This window comes from Ammospiza caudacuta, chromosome 2 (assembly GCF_027887145.1).
Source record: "Ammospiza caudacuta isolate bAmmCau1 chromosome 2, bAmmCau1.pri, whole genome shotgun sequence".
In the NCBI taxonomy this organism is placed as follows: domain Eukaryota; kingdom Metazoa; phylum Chordata; class Aves; order Passeriformes; family Passerellidae; genus Ammospiza; species Ammospiza caudacuta.
This window is the reverse complement of record NC_080594.1, coordinates 116,808,716-116,815,796: the sequence shown is the minus strand read 5'-3', so window position 1 is coordinate 116,815,796 and position 7,081 is coordinate 116,808,716.

Here is a 7,081-nt window from a genome sequence, read left to right as displayed (position 1 = left end):
AAAAAGTGCTGAAAAACCTAGTTGGAAAAGAGAATAGATCTGCAGTTTTATGCCATGCTTGAAAATGCCCTTTTCTTTGAGTTGTTCAGGAACTGGTTCCTGCTTTGCTGGAACAACTCTGTGCTCGGGTTGTCCTTAATGCCTTTTGCAGCACGAGGGTGCAAAGGCATGTGAGGTATTTACAGTTCTCTCACAGGAAAATATGCTCCAGGCTGTCACTGCCAAAAAAAAAAAAACCAACATAAAACCAACCAAAATCTCTAGCAAAGGAAGCCCTTGGGTCACTGTAAAGAGGAATCAGATTTTGTTCAGCTTGTGCAATGATAAAAGTGACTGATATCTTAAATATGAGGAAACAGAGATTTCTGCTGTGTCCTGCAGCTTGTGTTGCAATTGTATCTGTCTTGTTCTCTTTTATTAAATGATCTCTCCAAGGGTAGCCAGGAACAGTTGCCCTTTTCATTCTCTACGTTGCACAATGCAGTCTGTAATTATTTCATTATTACTTTAATTAGTTTTTCTTATGTTAAGGATACAATCATCATATATCATTATTTATTTATTTAATTGACTACTCAGCTCTTAAAAGAGCTGAGGGAGTTGAGGAGCTTAAAAGGGGGTGAAATGGCTATTCAGTTTAGGAATTACCTCTGACACAGACCCAAGAGTACAAAACTAGCTGTCATTTTTTTTCCAGGCCAAAAACATGGCATTGGAAAACTGCCAAAAATTCAAACGGTTCTGTAGGATCCTGCTTGATTTCCTGTCAGCTCAGACTGGCCAGGGAGGCTGCAGGTGCCAGCCTTCAATCTGCTTCAAATGGGATGGTGGGGAGCTCAGCAGTGAAAACTTCCCTGAGGGTCCTTCCTTCCCCAACCATCTTCTCCCCTGATTTTCTCCACAAAACTGAAAGAATAGCTTGAAAAAAATTATCCTGGAGATGTTTCCATCAGTCTCTGGGTCTGTCATAGTAATCTGGCCTGTCCTTTTCTGCTTAAAAAAGTTATCTGAGCAAAATCTGAGGAACTGCTGTGAAAATTTGGGATGCCCAGTGTGTGCTCCTGCCCTTAACCACACACCCTGCTGCCGTGGAGCATTTGTTACACCATGAGCATGTGCATTACTGGCTGCAAGGAGCTCCTCACCACAGGTGCTGCCTCTGGAAACTCCAGATGTCCACAGAGCGTGCACAGGTGAGGTGGAAAGTCGATCTAAATGGCTCAAAACAGAAAAAGGAAACTGAGAGATGCTTGCTGTCTATGCACTGTGCAAAGTGCACCTTGGTGGAAATAAAAGGAGAAAGATTTTAGCTGTTCTCTGCAGCTGTCACTGCTGAACCAACACTGGAATCTTTAAAAAGTATTGATTTGGTAACTTTTAAAAACGTTGTGCTCAACATAGGGTAGCTGTGTATTTACTGTCCCACTGGGTTAGAAGCCAGTGGCTGCAGAGGCACCACTGATGCCAGTTCTGTTCAGAGAATAGAACAGAATTATATATCTATATCTATATCTATATCTATATCTATATCTATATCTATATATCTATATATTCTATTTATTTTTTATTTCTCTTCAGAATAGGATAGAATAGAATAGAATAGAATAGAATAGAATAGAATAGAATAGAATAGAATAGAATAGAATACTTTGGGGTGAAATGGACCTTAAAGATCACCCAGTTCCAACCCCCTGCCATGGCCAGGGCCACCTTCCTCCAGACCAGCTTGCTCAGATGCCCATCCAACCCAGCCCTGAACACTTTGAGGGATGGGGCATGCACACCTTGACACGTGACTCAGCCACATTCTTGTGAGGTTTGAATTAGTATCCTGTCCTAATCTATCCCACATTGTACAGTATCATAAAATAACATAAATAGTTTAACAACAGGTAAAATAATATCCCTCAAGGCATTTATCCCTGGGAAAGCTTCTAAAGGGGATGTTTTGATTAAGATTGCACTGGAAGCACTGTTAGGCCTGAAGAGATTAAATATTTGAATCAGTGATTTGGAAGTAAATATAACTCCTCTGCTGATTAAGGTGTGTGACTTATGCAGAACGGTAAACAAAGAGGCAAGAACGGCTGCAATGCAATGATCTTGACTTCTTGATAAGCTTGATGCACTTAAGTGAAAAGTATTTAAGCAGGTGAGTGCCCAAATGCACTTTTAGGAATCAGGGATGAAGGCCATGTCTCCAGAACAAGAGGAATCTCTCAGCAGGAATGGATTCAGCAAAGGATTTGGCAGTGGGAGGATAAGCAGGTCAGCCTGAGCTCCCCCACAGTTACATCGTGGCCATAAAAGGTTAATGGGACGCTTGGATTAACGGTGCAGGAGCAGGGTGATGTTAACTCTGAACATGGCATTGGTGGAATCAGCACTGAAATGCTGCATCAGGTTTTGGCATCAACTGCTTGAAAGAAAGGCTGGGAAGGTAGTAGAAAGGAGCCTCAGATGACTGGATGGCAGGAGAAATTACAACAAAGGGAGCCCTAAAGGGTTCAGTGCATTTTGTTTATTAAAGAAAAAAAGAAAAAATATTGGAAAAAACTTTATTATGTCTTTGCTGTTATTATGAGTTATTTACCTTATTGGGACCAGGAGAGGGAAAAGTACCAAACTGCAAACGGCTTTTAAGTCTGGTTAAACACACATGTAAACAAATAGCTGAAAATTGGGGTAGGTATGTAAATACTCTGCAAACTATTTTACAGCAAATGACAAACTGGTGGAAAAAATTGTTAAAGGTAACCTTGCTCTCCTTTGATTTGATACCTTCAGATAAAGCGAGGATAGAGAAAAGAGCTGAACATTGCTGACTCCCACAGGGAGTGACTGCATGGCTGAAGGACTGGGAGTGCTTGTGGCGGTGCTGGGGGCGGTGGGTGTGGGTTGTGTTGTGTATGGGGAGTGTGTGTGTGGGGCGAGTTGTTGGGGCATGGCTGTAGGGTGAGCTGTGGGGCGTGTTGTGAGCTGTGGGGAGTGTGTGGAGGTTGTGTGGGTGTTTTGTGCGGTGTGTTTGTGCGGGTGTGGGGTGTGTGTGTTGGGGGGGGGTGTGTGTGTTGGGGGGGTGTGTGTGTTGGGGGGGTCGGTGTTGTGGTGTGGAGCGGGCTGTGGGGAATGGGTGTTGATGTGGGTGTTGTTGTGGGTGTTGGGTGCGGGGGTGTATGTGTGGGTTGTTAGTTGTTGTTTTTGTGAGGGAGTTTTGTGTGTGTTGTTTGTGGTGTGTTTGTGTGGGAGAGGTGGTAGTGTCGGGTGTGAGAGGAGAGTGGGGAAGAGGGGAGCGGGGCCGGTGGTTGGGGCTGGGCGTGAGGGCAGCCATGAGGAGCCCGGCTGAGGGAGGCGGAGCGGACCGAGCCAGTAGCTCAGCGCCTTCGGGGGCTGTCAGATACATTCGATACTCTTCGATACACTTCTCAGCCGCGCGTTCGAGCTTGACGGGTTTCCCAGCACGTCCACACCGCCTGGATGGTCTCCGCATCTTCTGCCGCGGACACTGTGGAAATCGTGCAGTCTAACCTAACCCACCGCACACGGGTCCTGAATCGTAGTGGCATCAGGATGTTGGCCGGGAGGTGACAGCTATGCCCAGTTGGCCGGAGGGAGAACTGCGCCCAGGCGCGCTTGAAACGTCTGCAAATCAGCACCACGCCGACAAATCTCAGCAACGCAACACTGCAAATCATCTATGTGCTCTGCTCCAGCGGGGGCCCAACGCAACAACGAAACGTTCTCGGCTCCTGCACAGGACAGGCACTTCCAAACTAACTCCATGGGAGACAAAAGTCTCCCTTTTCTTTTCCTTCCATTCATTCTTCTCTTACACTCATACACTTACTTCTTACCCCTCCCTCCCACCCCCCCCCACAACCGCTCGTCCTTTCCTTTCGGCTCCTCTCTTATTCTCCACTATACGCTCACACCTAACACCTCACACTAACTCACCAGCTCACTATCAAAACAACACTTTTCTCCTTAACCTCATCTTTCTCCTCTTCAAACCTCCTCTTCTTCCACTTGCCCTACAAGAAGAATTGACAACAGCTACAACACTTTTTCCTGGTGTCCCCCCCCACCCCCCCAAATTTATTTTCCTAGATGATAAGTAAATCTACACAAATAAAGGTCACACGGCATCAGAAGACAGCAGAAATAAAATATTTTGCCTTTTATACTTCTTTCTCTTTCCCATCTCCTGGTGAGCTTATTCCACCTGGCCTGGCAAATGGAGGCTGCAGCCTTTTCATCAGCCTGCCAGAATATTTCCTTCCCCTGCTCTGCTCCCAGCAGCTCTGCTGAAGGTTTCCCTTGGCTGTCCCTGAGTGAGTGCTCTCCCTTGCTGCCCTGTGCCCAGAGCCTGAGGCTCCAGGCTCCAGGCAGATGGGATGCCTGAAAGGCAGCTGGGATTTCCAGTGCTCAGCGTCAGCCACGGGTGCACATTTGTGCTTCTGAGCAGGGCAGCAGGGTTGGAGGGGCACTGCACTGCAGGCATGCACAAAGATGCCCAAAAGAGCCTCAGGGCTGGGGGCCTTTTCCCTAGAGCCCTTGTCTGCTTCCAGCATCAAGCACAATCTGCTGCTTCTTCCTTCATGATGGCAGAGGGAAAGGCTGCCTGCATGCTCTGTTTACATCAACGGGAAGCTGTGAGTTCATAGAAATTCTGCCCACTCTCTGACCAAATAACTCTGTGTCCAAGCAGGAAGGCTGGCAGTGTGTTTTCTTGCTCTCTCCTAGCACATCTTGGGATCAGCTGGCAACTGAGGGCTCCTTAGGTACAGCCTAATGAATCACCAGCTCTTGCAGAGCTCAGCTAAGCCCCTGTGGCTTCTTCTTCCCACTGCTACCCCCATTCCGTTTGCTTGATGAATAAAAAGAGACAACAAAAACATCCAGAAAAACCAAACCCTTGCATCATAGGCAAGGCTGTGCCCCTGCTGATTGCCAGCAGTGCCACAGGCAGCAGCCACAGCAATGCCAGTCCATCGGTGGCCAAACGTGCAGGAATTAGGAGCAGCTCGCTTTCATGTCATTCCTGTCCACTGACCAAGGGAGTCAGGCACCGACTGAATTCTGGCTGAGACGTTTGTGATGGTGCCAAAGAATTTGCAGGGCTCCAAGCTCAGCACTCTGCAGCCTTTCCTAGCTGTGCCAGGGACTCCGAGGAGCTCCTCTCTCCAGACTGACAGACTGGCACTGCAATAACCAGCACAAATCTGAGTGTGGGGCAGGGCCTGCACTTTGGCTCCCTCCTGGGCAATGACAGCTCTGCCTCCTTGGGAAGTTCCCTGCTGAGCAGGCACCTTCTGCAGAGGCCATCCCACTGGAAAATTCCAAATCTTCTGTGCTTCTGCTGCCAGTCATTCCCAAAAACACCTGAGGCAGACAGGCTGGGAAAAGGACTCCTTTCTCTCCTGGTGTGGAGGGTCAGAGTGTCCATGTGCCAGGCACAGCCACTGCTTCAGCCAACCTGCAGCAGGTGGGCTCATTCAGAGTGCCCTGCCCTTTGCAGAAGAGCTGCAGAGCCTGAGGTGAAGCTGTGGTTTTCATGAAGCTGTTCCACTTCACACAGGAAAAAAGAGGAAGGTGGTATTCATATCCTTTCCCCAGCTGGCGTTTAGTTTGGTTTTCAAAGCAAAAAAAAAAAAAAAAACAACCAAAACCTGTGAGGGGAAAGACACCCAAAGATTTCCCCACAGAATACTAAACAGCAGTGACTCAGGCCTTGTCCTGTCTCATCAGGCATGTTTGGGCAACAGGAGATTGCCTGAATTTGAAATTTATTTGATTTTAATCTGCAGGTTGAGTGCTCAGGGGCAGGGTGCTGTGGGAGAAGTGCTGCTTGCAGCTTTTTGGGAGAAAAAGGTGAGTTTGTGTCATAACTGAGAACTGCCTTTGGACAGAGCCTTCAGGTACGGAGTGCAAGTCCAATCGTCGAGGCATCAGTCTTTCCCTTTCAGGCATTTCCTTCTGCCTAACCCTTCCTGGTGATGTGCGTGTGTGTCCCCCTTTGCCAGGTCCTTGAGTCCATTGCTTGGCAGAGCAGAGGGAGGCGAGCGAAAGGATTTGAGGAGATTGGTGCCATGGCTGATTTGCAGGTTGGCATGCGCATGTGTGATTGCTGGGAGAGACAGGAGCCTGGGGAACACGCAATTGGGGCAGGAAGGTGGGGAGAGGCGTGAGCGCAGGAATCGGAACCCCTAGAGAGGGAAGTGCAGCACACAGAGGTGGTGTGGCTCAGAGGGATGGAGCTCTGTGCTGGCAGTACCGAGTGCGCGGGTTCGAACCCCCCCAGTCGTGAACCCCACAGTCTGGTTGCACTAGAACATGACTCTGTGCAGCCACAGGCAGTAGGAGAGGGCACCAGCTGCTCCCGAGGGCGCTGCAAAGTCTGGCAGCGCTTGGCCCGTGCAATGGGGTGAGCAGCAGCTGCAGCCTGTGCCAGGGCCATGGGAGACACTTGTGGTAGAACCACCACAGTGTATGTTAATGCTGATGTTACCTTAAACACTGCCTGCTGTGGAGGCACTGCAACAAATGCTTGCTTTGACTGAACCTTGATGCTGCCTCAATTCTGTTGGCACTGCGCAAAATCTCTCATTCTGAATTTGTAATACCTCTAATTCGGCCTACTTGGACACGCCATCTCCCATTTTTTTCACATTCATTCTTCTCTTACACTCATCTACTCTTTCCTTACCCCCTCCCTCTTCTCTCCTTCCCTCTTCGCCCCTTTGCTCACACTCCCCACTCAACACCTAACACCTCACACTAACTCAGCAGCTCACCATCAAAACATTTTCCTTTTGTCTCACTCTGTTCTTCAAACCTCTATTTCTTATACTTTTTTCCCCTATAAGAATTGCCAACAGCCATGAGACGTCTTGCCTTTTTTCTCTCCCACTTTTATTTCCCTAGTTGATAAAGAAACCTCAAGAAATAACTGGGCCATGCCATCAGAACACACCAAACATACTCCACAAGCCATCCAAACCACTCTATGCTTTCAAATGCCAAAAGCATCCTGTCTCCAACACAAACTGCTCTTGTTGCACTTTTCTTACAGCAAATAGTTGCA